Genomic DNA, 16,055 nt, shown 5'->3' with positions numbered 1-16,055 from the left:
TGAGCCACTGTTCTCTCTCGATCCTCCCACAAAGATTGTGTCATATTGCAATGTATTACACATGTTTAAAGAGTTCAAACTATAATATGGGTCTTTTGATTCCTTGTGTAAAAATTACTTTTTCTACTATGATATGAAATATTCAATTAATATCTAAGCAAAACATAGTTAAACTCAATTTTCTTCATTCTTTAGAGGATTAGTGATACTTTTCCTAAAGGATTGTGAAATCATTGAACTGCACTTTAGAAATAAAATTTTTGACTTTATTAAGGTGATTAAATTTCTAACACAAGAAGAAACAAGGGTAATTAATAGCTGTATGGACACAGCCAGATCTTACCATCCTTGAAGTGTGCCCTCTTGTATTACAATAGCAAGAACGATTTTTCTCTTCACTACATCCTTTAAAAAATGGATTGTATAAGCAGGTTTATTTCCAGGGATAATGTCTTCTTTCTGACCACAGTTTATATCCCAGTAACTTATGTTGAACCACGAACGATTGGCATGTACATTGCTTTCTGGGGAAAATGGGCAACAATGCTCCTGCCATTCATGGCCACTTCCAGGGGTCTGATCTGCTTCTTCCCAAACCACACGTGGTGCAGCCAGCCACTCATTGGTGATACTCAAGCCTCAGCAGCATTGTTAGGAAAGGTAATAGAAAAGAGGAAACTGGATGCCTCGTAAAAAAGCAGTAAATGATCTATAAAATGCATCTACATCCAGATATTTTTTTCCTCATAAAGTTATGGATTGGTATGAAAACCTTAAATGAGAGTGAGTTTCCTGAAATTAACACTTTAAGTAAGAGAAGACCATCATGTTTAATACCTCACCCAGCACCTCTGTCCAGATTATTAAAACACCAGACACAGTAAGATGTGTATATGCTAACTATGCTAAGATATAAATTCTCAAATCACAACTTGATTCTAATCTTTAAACTATTACTATGGCTGATAATAAAAAGCTATTAAACAGCTTCTCTGTGACACATTGCATGTTTCTCTAAAAACATACCATTCTTTTGTTTGATCAGTTGTATTCAGAATGTAATTTAATATATTTCCCACATATGGCTTTCTTATAAATTCTTTCTTGTTTTGGGGGGACATAATTGTAAGTTTTCCTTTATAAAAATTGTTTTACCTGCAAAATAAAAAAAAATAAAACACTCCTCCTTCACATTGTAGGTGTCAGGTATTGTGTCCCAAAAGTGGGAAAATGACTAATGCACTTTTGTGTGGCAGAAAATCATCGTGCTCAGGGTTAGGTAGGAATATCCTACAGTCATCATAAACAATATCCATATAGGAATAAATGATGAAATCGCTTGCATAAGAATTAAGAATTGCCCCCCCGCCTCCATCCCAGGCTCCTAGGGCAGTGAAGCTCAGCCGGTCCCAGCCCCCAGAAGGAAGCTCCCCGCCTCCATCCCAGGCTCCTAGGGCAGTGAAGCTCAGCCAGTCCCAGCACCCGGAAGGAAGCTCCCTGCCTCAATCCCAGGCTCCTAGGGCAGAGAAGGTGAGCTGCGTGGGTGCCAGAAGCAGCCACCTCACCCCGTGGAAATGAGAAGACACATAAACAAGCCTCAAAAACAGACTTCCAGATCACCTACAGCAACCTCAAAGGGAAACGAGATGGAACACTCTGATATTCAACCACCTGGACTCTCTGAACTGGCAACAAAAGAGGATCTGGGAAAAATGAAATCAGAAATAATTACTCAGGTAACAGCAAAGATTTTGCTCATGGTGCAAGACATGATTAATAAATCTAGAGAGGACACAGATAAAAAAATACAGGAGCTAAGGAACACCATGGAATCCCAACATAGGAAACAAATGGAATCCATAAAACAGATACAAACAAATTTCCGGAGAGATTAAAAACTCCATCAAAAGTCTGCACAGCAGAATGAACCAATGTGAGAATAGAATTTCACATATAGAAGATAAGATTGCAATTAGTGAGGAGAAAAAGAAAAATTGCTTTAAAATTGTAAGAGACCACGAGAAATCAATCCAGCAGCTACTAGACGATGCAAAGAGGAATAACATAAGACTGATTGGAGTCAATGAAGAAAGAGGAGGGGAGAGTGCAGATGACATAAAAAAACTGTTCACAGAAGAGATGGCAGAAAACTTCCCAAGGAGGGGAAAAGAACTTGACATACAGGTAAGTGAGGCACATAGGACTCCAGCTAGCCTTAATCAAAAAAAATCTATACATAGACATATAATAGTTAGGATTCCAGAAATCCAACAGAAGAATAAAATTCTACAAGCAGTGAGAGAAAAGAAACAAATCACATACAAAGGAAAGCCCCTCAGAATCATAGCAGACTTCTCAATGCAAACTCTCAAGGCAAGAAGAGCTTGGAGTGATGTATTTCAAGCCCTAAAGGAAAACAGCCTCCAACCCAGATTGATGTACCCTGCAAAACTATCTTTCAAAATTAATGGAGAAATAAGATACTTTCATGATAAAGAGCACCTCAGGAACTTCATGAATACCAAACCGGCACTCCAAAAAATTTTAGACATTACCCTAGGAAAAGACAATGAGGATCACAACCCCAGGAAACCCAGCAGAAGGAATCCATTGGGCATGACAAATTAAAAACAAAGGGGGAGAATCCAACAAAAAGAAAAAGTCATAATAAGGCTTTTAAAACTTTTGACTTCATCTCCCTAATGAGTGTATAATTCAATCTTATTATTGTACTGATTAGTATTTTTCTGATTGTAGAATTGCACACCATTCCTTGTGCTATACTGACTATTTATCATCTTCTTATGTCTACATTTTAATTGGGTTGTCTATTAATGAGCTCTAAGAATTCTTTATATATTCTGGTCATTGGTTATATGTATTGTAAATATGGTCTGTTTAAGGACTACTTTTCATTTTAATGATGTCATTTAAAGTTCTAAATTTTGACGGAATCTCATTTATCAATTTTTTTCTTTTATACATCATGTTTTTTGTATCCTAGGTAGTTCTTGCCTACCCTGAATTCATAAATATTTTCCCTTATAATTTCTTCTTAAAGTTTTATACTTTTAGGCTTTCTTATTTTGGTTCATAGATCCCTTCAAGTTATTTTCATGTATGGAAAAAAAAGAGTTGAGGTTAATTTTTTATATATGGATACCAAGTGTTCTAGTGCCGTTTGCTGAAGACACTATCTCTTCCTCGGCTCTTGAATCGAGTTTATATTCTATAAAATGCTAATGTTAAATAATCTTTCAAAACTCAGTGGACCATATATGTGTGGTTCTATTTCTAGATTCTCTGTTTTATTCAAATGATCTATATGTCTTTCCTTACACCAACACTGCCTTGATTACTGTAGCTTTAGAAGAAGTCTTAAAATTGGGTGCTAAACGTTTTCCAACACTGTTTTTGTTTTTGTTTTTGGCTTTTCTGGGTCCTTTGTACTCCTACTTAACTTTTAAATTTCAATATCCAGTTTGTCATTTATAGCAAGTATACACAGACCTGAATTTTTATATATACCTTGTATTTTCAAACCCTGCTAAATTCAAGTACAAGTTCTAGGGGCTCCTAGAGATTTCTTAGTATTTTCTCTGTAGATGATCATTTCATCTACATAGAAAGATTTTGCTTCTGCCATGCCAATCCTATTCTAGTTGTGTCATTTTATTGCCAGACTATTTTGGTTTAGGCCTATATTTCAAAGTCTAATGGACAGATGAAGAGTAGGCATATATGCCCTTGTTCCCCACTTTAGAGAGAAAGCATTGTATCGTCTCCATTCATAGAAGGAGTTTTTGTTGGAAGTATGTAGTACATGTCTTTAATCTGTTGAGAAGGTTCTGTTCTACTTCTAGTCTCCTGATAGCTTTTACCATGAACAGCTGTGGAATTTAGTCCAATACTCTTTCTCCAACTAGTGACAGGATCATATGGCTTTCGCCTTTCCTCTGTTAAAATGATGACTTTTGGAGGTGGATCTTCCAATGCTGAACCAACACTGCCATCCCTATAATAAAACCACGTTCTACATCCTGCCAGATCTAACTTCTAAGAGTTTGTTTTGTTAAACAAATTTCTATCTATGTTCATACTTTTTTCTTCTATTATCTTTATCCAGTTTTAGGATTAGCACAATGTTGATTTCCTAAAATGAGGGGAGAAGTGGTCCTTCCTTTTTCTGCTTTAATTGTTTGATATAATTTATCAGTTAAAATGTTTATGAGCCTGCTGTTGTCATATAGGTAGGTTTTCAAGCTAGGAATATAGTTTCTTTAATAGGTGCTATTCAAATTTTATATTTCCTCCAGAGTTAGTTTCATTAATTTGTCTTCTAAGGTACTTCTTAGAAGTTGTCAAATTTGTTTCAAAAAAGATTTTTGTAGTATGCTTTCTATATCCTTTTAAATTATGTAAAATCTGTGGTACTGTCTCCTGGATCTTAATATTGTAATTTTAAAAGTGTATAACTGATATTGTGTAACAAGAAGAAAAGGTCTAAAGGAGCATGGGAATTGTGAGGGGTAGGGGAAGGGAAAAAAGGGAAAGGAAAAATATGAGAAGAGGAAAAAAATGGAAACAAGGTCTTTGCAAATAGGGAAGGGTGGAGGGGGTAAAGGGAGGGCAAGGGAAGGGGAGAAAACATAAGACCCAAGAGACTCATGTAATGATACAAGATCCCAATGATGAATGTAACTGTATTTTATACCTAAAATGTATCAATAAAGTTAATGGGGGAAAAAAAAAGAATTAAGAATTGCCCCTTGAAAGACATTGTTATGAGAATGAAAGTATAAGGCATAGATTGGGATAAAATATTTTCACGTCATACATCTAAGAAAAATTTCACTCTATACTATCGAAAGAACTCTGAAACTGAACAATTCGAAAATTTTAAAAGATTGCAAGCACAAGCAGCAGGATTTAAAAAGATATTTCACCATGGAACACATCTAGACTTCACATAACATCATGAAAAGCTGCTTATCATAATCAGTTGTCTGCAAAGTAAAAATTCATTCCATGAGGAGATATCTGACTGTACATTTTAAAGTTCCAAATTTTAGAAGTCTGGCCATACCAGGCCTTGGTGAAAAAGTGTAGGAATGAGGACACTTTTGCCTTGGTAGTGGTACAATCACTTCAGAAGGTATTTTGGCAGTTGATTTAAGAGTTAAACATTTAACTACCTTATGATTCAGCCCATCATATCCTCTATATGCTCATGCAGAGACATTTAGAAGCACATTCATATCAGCTTTGTTTTCAGTAACTGAAAACTAAAATGCAAATATCAACCAACAGCTGAAGGAATAAACAAACTGTCCTAACCCATGTAATGGGATTATATTCAACAAAACATAGGCATAGCCTATGGGTTGATCCCAAAATGATTATGCTTGGTGAAAGAAGCCAGACAGAGAGACCACATTGTGTACGCTCATTTGTATACATTTCTAGAACAACATATAACAAAATAACCACATATCTGCATGACAGAAGGCAGGTCAATCCTTGCCTGGGGACATGGTGAGGCAGGAGAGGAAAACAGGATGGCATAGCAAGAGGGATGAGGAAACTTTTGAGAGTGACAGAATTGTCCATTTTCGTTACTGTGTTCATGCCTTTATGGGAATATGCACAATATGTCAAAACATATCAAATTCTATCATGGAATTATATACAGGTCATTTTAGATCTATTTTGGCCTGACTGGGCTCAGGCCAAGTGAGACCAACCCCACAGGGGCAAATGCTTGGTCCATTGGAGGTAAGCAGATGCCAGACTTGGAGAGATCTGATAGCAGCTCACTTAGCAGCTTATAAGACAGATGGGCAGCCCTTAGATGTTGTCTTTCTGGAAGCAATTGCACCAGAAATATCAGCTGATGGTTCCAAAGGTCAAAGTGGTCCCAGTGAAATAGGATGAGATGAGGAGACAGGCCAGATGAGGAGACAGGCCGAGGCACCTGGTTGCCCGGGAGATTAAAGGCCACATGTGGAATTAACTATTTATTGGTCCCAAAAAAATGTACAGCATTTGCTGATGTTAGTGGATACCACAGCTGAGTCAACACTGATTTATGGCAAACCCAGATGGTTTTACAAGACTCACTGCATGCCTGGAAGTGTATGGAAGTCATTATATCATGGTCCAGAAAGCCAAGGTGACCTTGGGCAACAGGCATTTGGCAGAATGTCCAAGTAATATCTATGTTTCCCTAGTTGCTGAATACATCCTCAGGGTGGACATACTGATTGATGCCTGGGTTGATACCATGAAGGGAGAATTCTGTTTGCAAATTCATGTGGTAAAAACCATTGTCTGAGGACATCCTCATCTCGAACCGTTGACTCTCCTGCAGGATACATGGATTATGTGTGTGAAGCAATACTGGCTGCCTGGGGGTCATGAGGATATAGGACAGACTGTTTTGAAATTAGAAGAGGCTGGGGTGATATGCCCTGCACAAAATTCTTTCAATTCACCAGTTTTGGCTCATGCAGAAGCCAGACAAGACGTGGTGAATGACTGTGGACTACTGGGAACTGAACAAAATGACTCCTCCATTGCATGCAGTGATACCCAATATTGCAGCCTCTATGGACTGGCTCACCCTAACACTGGGTTGATACCATTATGTAGTGGACTTGGCCAACACTTTCTTCTCCATCGCTATCATGCCTGATAGTTGGGATCAATTTGCCTTAGCTGGGGGGGCAGGCAGTGGACCTTTCAAGTGTTGCCACAAGGCTATTTGCATAGCCTTACTTTGTGTCATGGCCTGGTGGTCCAGGACCTGGCTACCTGGACCAATCCATACTCTGTGTCTTCATTCCATTATATTGATGATGTTATATTAACCTCTGATTGCCTTACAGATTTGGAAGCTGCCCTACATGTGGTGTGAAGGAAGCTTTGCTGGCCTGGGGATGGGCCATCAAGGAAGACAGTCCAGGGTCCTGGCTTGTCTGTAAAATTCTTGAGTGTTATCTGGTTGGGTAAGACAAAAGTAATCCCCAGTACAATAACTGATAAAATCCAGGCATACCCCAGACTGACAACTGTATACCAATTACAAGCATATGTGGGCTTGCTAGACTTCTGGTGGACTTTCATACCTCACCTAGCTACCTTGCTGGGTCCATTATACTAGATGACCAAGAAGGGTGCAACATGGGACTGGACTGATGCAGTGGAAGCTGCTTTTCAGGACCTGAAAAGGATAGTTGTACAAGTACAAGCCCTCTGAGTTACTGACCCTACGCTGCCTTTTATCCTAACTGCACATGGATGAGCTTGGGTTTGACTGGAGTTTATGGCAAATGCAAGAGAAGAGGAAGCACTATTGGCCTTTGGTCACAGTTGTGGAAAGGAGCTGAAGGCAGATAGTCCCTGATTGAGAAGCAGGTAGCAGCAGTTTATTTTGTGCTGCATGCCTATAAAGGAATCATAGGGCAGCAGACTATGGAAGTGCAGACTAGGTACCAAACAGAGAGCTGGATATGCACATGAATGTCTTGTCCCAGGAGTGGAGTGGCCCAAGGCCCCACCCTGGCACATGGGGAACTTCCTTTTCAGCCATCCCGTTGGTGGGCGAACTGGTGGTGGTTCTGGGACTCATGACATACATGGCCCAAGAATCCATACAGGATTATGGACTACAAGTTATGACAACCTAGCCCCTATGTAGATGGGAAAGATGGACAGACCCCCAGTTGAGGCCTCGTATACTGATGGCTCTAGTTGAGGCACAAGTGCAATGCATGGCGGTCACTGTCCAGCCCAGTACAGAAACACTATGGTTTGAAATTAGAACAGGCATGTTGAGCCAATGCACAAAGTTGTAGGCAATATGGCTACTTGTTGTGCATGAGTACACACCTCTGCATGTTTGCACAGATAGTTGGGCCATATTCTGAGGGCTGACACTGGCTACTGACCTGGGTGACCCAAGACTGGCAGATAAGACATTGATCCCTATGGGGCGCTGAGTTACGGTGAGACTTATGGGAGCGTGTCCAGACTATAACACATGTGGTGTACCATATGTCAGGACATCAGCCTCTCCTCTCACCAGGGAATGATTTAGCAGATTCCCTGACAAAGGTAGCAGCCCTTCAAGGCCCACCCTCAGTGGTGGTGCCTTGGCCCAACAAGAAATTGGGGCATGTAGGGCCCTGAACCGTGCAAGCTTTAGCATAGCAGTGGCATTTGGATATGACTCCCACAGAGGCAAGAGCGGCATTGAAAGTGTGCTCAACTGGCCCCTTGGAGGAGAAAGGTGCCCACACAGTTGGGTGTAATACCACAGATACCCTATTCCCTGTAGCAATGGTAGTTAGACTATATCAGGCCCCTGTCTCTCTCATAGGGCCATAAATATGCTCTAACTGCTGTGGACACTGCCATGGGTGTAGACTTTGCCTACCCCATACCCTCTGCTGACCATGCCTGTACCATTAACACATTAGAATGACTGACTGCGGCATATAGGATGCTGCTAGGGGCAACATCTGACTGGGGAAGCCACTTTATAGGGGCTCAGTACAACAGTGGGCCAGAGACAATGACATTACCTACCAACCACAAGTTGCTGGTATGATTGAGAGATATAATGGGCTCTTGAAAACTAAGCTGGCCTATTTGGCTCCAAAGTTCATTGAGTGGGTGCAGGCCTTACCACGGGCTGTTCAATTGCTCAATGACCAGCCCCAGCACACAGGTGACACCCCATCGCATTGCCTTCTGAAAGCACAGCTGACTTGTCTGTGCATTCAACTGGCAAAGCAAGGTCCTAAGGTGGTAAAAGGGACTTTGATCCTCCCCGCACTAAAGTGGTCCAGTACCAATGGACCTAGGAATGGCCCACAGACCTCCTGCTGGGGAATTGGGTGTTCCTCTTGGAGCCCTGGGGGAAGGGACTGTGCTATGCCATAGAGGTGCAGCCCTGGATTTCAACATGGCCCCTGAAGGCTTTGGTGTCCTCCTCACCCAATGCTGGGGCCACCATACTAAGGGGAGGTGATATTGTGGCCTCTTGGCCTATTCCCCTAGGGGTTATAGACCTGGCTCCAACCCCTTTGCCTCTGGTGGCAATGGGGACATAGGTCTGGTATTCTAAACCGGGAGGTAAAATGATCCTGGACACTGTCCTATCACAGATGCACATAGGGCCTGCATCCTCCCTGAAGAGCAAGCTCTCCCTATAATAGTTTCTCTTCCTGCCCTGTCCTTCAAACCAGGATGAATCAAGCTAAGAGCATCATCTCCTGGGCACACACCTTTACTCATGTGCACCAGCAATTGCACTGTGGGGTGTGCACTGAACTCCCAAGGGACAGAGCCAAAGGCCTTCTGTGGAGAATTATGCCAGGATCTCTGCACAATTGGAAGGACTGGTGACAGCAGAACCACACTGGATCCTCCTGGAATCAATAACACCAGGCTGTTGGGCCGGGGATTTAGCTCAGTGGTTCTGCCGCCTGCCTCACAAGTGCAAGGACCCAAGTTCGATCCCCGGTACCAAAAAAAAAATAATAATAACACCAGGATGTTGAGGTGTTGATCTAGAAGAGCACAACCACCCCACAAGGACTGGGACCTAAGATGCACAATAGTTGGGTTGGATGATGGGGAATCAAGTAATATTGTTGGATGTTGCCCCACTATGTATTAAATAGGTCTATGCATCAGTGGGAAATTGCACAGCAGGATGGAGACCCTTGCACTTGTGTAACAACACAGTATAGGTGAATGACAGAAATGCCTGGTGGGATGGCCATAAGCTCATAGGTACAGTGGCCACTGATTGGCCCATGGCAGATGCCTTATGGGTTTGTGGCACTATGGGTTGGCCATACCTCCTCATGTACTGACAGGGTGCTGCACCTTGGGGTATCACTATATTAAGGGTACTACCCGGCCCACTGTGACAGACACACCCCGCAATTGGGATGCTGTATATCACAGATGGCACCATGTCAAACTGGTGGCCTGGTAGTTTTATCTTATGCCAGTACTGGTGCTGGGGCAGAGACCATAGACCTAGTATTTATTCCAAGTTGACACTCTACCTAACACATGGTGCAGGCCCTGAATATCATGGGCCAGTCTCTGATGTTGCTCATGGATGAAACCTCCCAGATAAGAAAGATGGTGTTACAGAACTGTATGGCTCCGGGCAGGGAATTTAGCTCAGTGGTTCCAGCACCTGCCTTGAAAGCACAAGGTCCCAAGTTCAATTCCTGGTACAAAAACAAAACAAAACTACATGGCTCTGGGTTTGCTGACTGCAGCACACAGAGGCACTTGTGCCCTCCTACATGTAGAATGCTGTGTTTTTATTCCTGACCACCAGGAACAAATACAAAAGGCCTTATAAGAGGTGGACACAAAGGTGTCTGCCATCTAGGCCTTGCAACAAGACCCCCTGAACCCCATGGTGGGAATCCCTAGGATCCACCTGGTGCTGGGTGGTTCTCAGTGGTGCTGCAATAGCAATTGGGTTGGTGGTTATGTGTTGTTCCTTATATTACTTTTGTGGGCCCTGGGTACAAGGGGCAGCCTTGTGTGCCATTTGCAAGGAGCAGCAGCCCCTGATCTTTGAAAGGGTGGGATATAGGGGGCTGCTGTGAGATATGCCAAAACCCAGGCATCTGAGGGCACCTGAGGGCACCTGAGGACACAATCCCATCATTTAGTGCAGGTGCATAATGGGCCTTCATTATATAATAATGAAACAGCATAGACAACCATGCAGGCATCACACAGCCTGCAAGGTCACCCAGAATGTTTTGTTTTACTATGTCTTAGTAAGCTGATTAAAAATTTACTACAAGTTCTTCATTAGAAATAAAGCTGGAGGGCTGGGGATTTAGCTCAGTGGTTCCGCCACCTGCCTCGCAAGCAGAAGGACCTGAGTTTGATCCCCTGTACCAAAAAAAGAAATAAAGCTGGGTTCCTGCTTTTGTAGTGTCTGTTCCACATATGTTTTTTCTTTGGTAACCTCGCCTGACCAGGCCTCCCTTCAGCCCACCGGCCCTGACAATCATTAATAAATTTAATGAACAATTGACATACCCAGTCCTCATCTGATCTGAATTTTGGCTAAAACATTATAGATAGCTAAATTAAGTAGAAATATTATAGGCAGTCAGACAGGGGTAGGCCCTTGAGAGAGTCAGTGCAGAAGATGAGAATATGTCAAAACTGGCTGGAGGCACATCTGAAGAAGATTAAAATCACAATTGCCAGATTTACATATTTCCCTAAGGGATAAATAGCAGCTGGAGGTTTTTAGTACTACCCTTTTGAGATTTCCCATATAAGTAAACCATTATCTCATTAGGGTTGGGCCACCCTCTCTTACCCACTAAGACTAAGACTACTAAAACTAAGACTAAAGACAAAACTAAGACTATAGATCATCAACCAAGATTAATGTCATCCATAGGCCCATGCTACAATTGGATCAATATTACCTAAGCAGCTATACTTGTAATCTTATTAGTTGATTATAATTTGACTCACATTGTACCAAGCTTGTAACTTTGCTCTATAAAACTTTCTCAGAAAAGTGGGCTCATTGGTAACCCATTTTCAGATTCCCTCCTATCTCTCAATAGCTATCTCTCTTAATAAATTTTCCTAATTTTAACCTCCATTGTTCCTTAGAATTCATTGGGGCAAGGATAGGGTTTTCTGAGCTTTCTGTTTTTCAGCTGTGGCTTATCACCCAAGTACTTTAAAGCAGTCCAAGAGAACTATCAGGGAGTATTTTGTTCCCTGGGCCCTTTAATTCCCTAAACTGTCCTAACTGGGAGGCATATTTATTTCTCATTCTGTTTGTCCCAAAGCCCAAAGTTCAATCTCCAGCATGTGATGAGATGTCTTGCCATCCATTACTTTCAATTTCACTAGAAATCACTGGTCTCACCTGAGACTATCTGGATCTCACCTGAAATAGTCCCAACCTCACCCAAAATCACTGGTCTCATCCCTGGGACAGGGACAGACTAACTGACCACCAAAGCAGTCCTCAGTCACCCTCATGACTTTTCTTACCTTGGTTTGTGCATGAAGTTGCCTGGTTACCACAACCTTCTTTGCCTCCCTTTGGGCCTTTTTTGCATTGTTGAGAAGTTTCTCACAGTATGAGGATTATCCTGATAGATATGAAGCAGGAGAAAAGCTGGGATACCCAGACAGAACACTCTGACACACAAAATAGGAACAAATTGGCTTTAATGCTGGTGGCTCAGCGAGTGACTCCTGTCAGTCTGAAGAGCCCTAAATACAAGTTTGCTCTTCTTTATATACCTCTTTTTATATCTGCAAGGCTTAATTTCATTGGAGTTTCCCTGGGAATATAGCAAGCAGTATTTACATAAAGCAGAGGAGCAGAGGGGGAAAAGATCAAAGAGTTTTGGTAGGACTTTCTGAGTTCATTATGCACCTTTGTTGACAGATTACAGAAGTTGTCATGGTTACTCAGGTTCATTTTACAAAGAGCAAGCTTACTCAATTAACCCATAGTTGCCCAATTTCATATGGAGGGGTGGTTTCCTCTCTCAGATGCAAGCACCACTGCAATGGGGTTTAACAGTTGAGAGGGAACTCCACATGCAACTAGGAAAATTAGGAATGTATAGCTGCAGAGCAGGGTCAGGTCAGGGAATGGAAAACTACTGAGAGAAAATATCAAGCGTAATGGAAATTATTCCTAACCCAACCTAACAGAATTCTTGCAGAAGGCAGGCCAGGCTGAGCAGGCATGACCTGGGGGATGGTGGAGGATGTGGAACCAATCAGATATTAAGGGTAATCAGACATCAGCGATGGGGGCTTCTGTCCAACTGACCTACCAGGATACTTGTCAAAATTGGACATTTCAGATGTGAACACAGAAGGTCAGAAAAGAGCTCAGAGTGAGGTAGGAGAAATAAAGATAAGTAGAAAGGAGACCAAAAAAAAATCATAATTTTAAAATTGTATTTATACAACAACTCCAGCTTCAGGATACAAAGTTACCCAAAGTTGCAATGTCTTTTTTCCTTTCCAAGAAACTCACTCCAAAGCCAAACATAGTGATGCACACTTATAATCCCAGCACTTGGGAGGCTGAGGCAGGAGGATTGCTGTGAGGTCAAGGCCAGCCTGGGCTGCATAATGATTTCAAGGCCAGGCTGAATGCACAACTAGACCCTGTCTCACAAAATTAAAAAAAAAATCCTGAATCTGAAAGATAAAATAAGCCTATAAACTGCACCCTCCCTTGCCATTCACCTAGAAAATGGGCTATTGCCTTTCACCTGTAAATTGAGCTCCTGCTTTCTATAGATTCACAAATTCCACAGATTTCCACCCACAGAACACATAGTACCCCAGCCCTAGACCATAATATGTCTCACCCTATGAGTGTCTGCACTCTTTTCTGAATGCGTACATCTTTGAGTCTGTTCTGAATGCGTACATCTTTGATTCTGCCTAATAAATCTGCCTATGCCTCTCACTGGAAAGTATAGCAATTATTTTGCATAACAAGGCAAAAACCTCGATACCATAGATGGGGTGAGTGGAGGTCCCCATCTCCTCTTTGTGGGGAACCTCCTCAGACCCTGTCAGGTGACCAAAGGATCAGGAGTACAGTTTGGTCAAGGACAGAATAATTGTCAGACACAAATGCAAGTGACATATGTCACTTCCCAGTAGAAGCCTTAAGAGTCAGTGCTGTGAAAGAAAATAAAATGAAGTCATGAAGGCTAAAACTTTCTGAAATGAGTCAGGAAATGGCTGCAGGACTGTACAAAAACATGCTGAAGGTTAAACCACAGAATGTTCAGTAGACTTAGAGAACAACTGAAGATTTTCACCTCCTCCTTCAACATTTCTCAACAAGGGATATGCTTGTTAACTAACCAGTCAGAACACATTGGTGATTCAGGGTTTCACCCTAGTCAATGAGCTGTCTCTGAAAATGGCTTTGTGGAAATCCCCTACAAAAAACTTCACCTGCATCTGCCTTATGCCTGACAGAGTGTACTCAGATTGCAACACTGTTTCCCAAGTGCCACTTTTTCCTTTGACCCCAGTCTTTTGTAGTTAACACTGCATAATTAGTGAAGGTTCTCTTTTCCTCTGCTGTAAGAATGGCAGTGTCTCATTTAGGAGCAGTGCTGGTGATGTGATTTAGACAAAGCTCCTGGCCCATAAGGGATACAAACATGAGAAATATTTTTTGTTAGTATGTGTAATTGTCCCTCCAAGACCCATGTGTGACCACAGGCTTGATCATCAGCCTGTGGCACTAGTGGGAGGGGTGGACCTTTAGGAAATGGGGCCTAGTAGGAGGAAGTTAGGTCACTGGGGGTGTGCCCTGGAAAGGAATAAGGATATATTGGGACCCCAGGCACTCCCTTCTCCCCTCTCCCTATTTCCCAGCCACTATAAGATGAACAGTTTTGCTCTGTCATGATATTCCGCCTTGCCACAGGCCCAAAGCAACAGGGCCAAGTGGCCATAGGCTGAAACCTCTGAAACCACAAGCCAAAATAAACTTGTACTCCTTTAAGTTGCTTATCTCAAGTATTTTGTCACAGAAATGGAAAGCTAAGACATTGTGAGCTGACAAAAATTTGAGTTTCATTTCTTTTCTTTTGGTTCCAGGGATCGAACTCGGGACCTTGTGCTTTCAAGGCAGGTGGCGGAATCACTGAGCTAAATCCCTGGCCCTGAGTTTCATTTCTTACTGCAGCTGGACCCAGCCTGTCCTGACCAACAGAGAAATGTTTATTGCTCTCCACAGTGCTGTCTTCCTAGACAAGTCAGACCTGAGATCAAGATGAGGCCTTTTTCCCCGATCACCTCTCTGTTGGCCCTAGCTGGTGTTGAACAGGACCCTGCCGTTTCCTCCATGAGCCCACCTTACTAGGATTTGTAGGCAAAAGAACTCCTTTAGATGGGGACAGGGATTTAGCTCAGTAGTTCCAAAGCACAAGGTCCCGAGTTGGACCCCCAGTAAGAAAAAAAAAAAAATGAACTCTTTTAGGACTTACATCTTTGACCTTCAGGAAGAGTCTCACTTTATCTGGCAAAATCTTTTGGCAGCAGGTCCTGGTTTACAACTGTTTCAAAGGACTTAATTTATTTTGAATATTTTTGTGGTGCTGAGGATGGAACTCAGGGCCTTGCCCATACTAGTCCAGTGCTCTAACCATTGAGCTACAGCCCCAGATGCTAAAGGTCTTCATTTATATTTCAAACCTAAAAATTTTTATTACATCTAGAATTTCTTTTAAACTTCCAAAATAAAAAATCATACATATTTAATTAAATGCCCATAAGATATAACGATATATTCAATTTCTTTATTGTTACATCTAGTGTTCATACAATTTTCAGGACAGCAGAAAACATGTAGCTTAGATTTTTTTTTTTACTTTGCAAGAAATCTCCATAAAAGCAACCCAAAAGATAATTACTTAGAAACCACAGTGGATCCTAAATTGGGTGGATCACTTGTGACCAAATGATTTAGGAATTGATATGATAATATAGCAAAGAGCTATATTTTCTGCAGTAGGTGGGTGTGCTTTTATATATTTGATAGAGGATATAGAGTATAGTTTTCAAAGGCAATGCATGAAGGGAGGTCTTTACACTCTTTGTGGGCCTTTGTGGGACATGGCTTGGTGCCTTTCCTGTCTCTGATAAAGTTGCCAGTAGCTCTCCAATGTCTATACCCTCTACCTCTTTAGAAACAGAGCTTTGAGAAGGTGACTCTCAAAGTGCGATCCCCGGACTATAGCATAGCATTACCTTGGAACTTGTTTTGGAAACACGGATCGTCAGATTTTACTCCAACCCTACTGAATCAGGAACCCTGACAATGGTCCAGCACTGTATTTTTAAAATTCTTCCAATTCTTACAATATCTGCTCAGGTTTAACAACCACAGCTGATACTCTCTGGGGGCAACAATGAGCACAGTAAAAGACTTCATTTCCCAGAATCCTCTACTTCTAAGTATGGCAATGGGACTAAATTTT

This window comes from Heterocephalus glaber, unplaced genomic scaffold (genome assembly GCF_053883595.1).
Source record: "Heterocephalus glaber isolate CG9 unplaced genomic scaffold, H.glaber_assembly_v1.0 deba00001813, whole genome shotgun sequence".
Taxonomy (NCBI): Eukaryota; Metazoa; Chordata; class Mammalia; order Rodentia; family Bathyergidae; genus Heterocephalus; species Heterocephalus glaber.
This window is presented reverse-complemented; position numbering follows the sequence as displayed.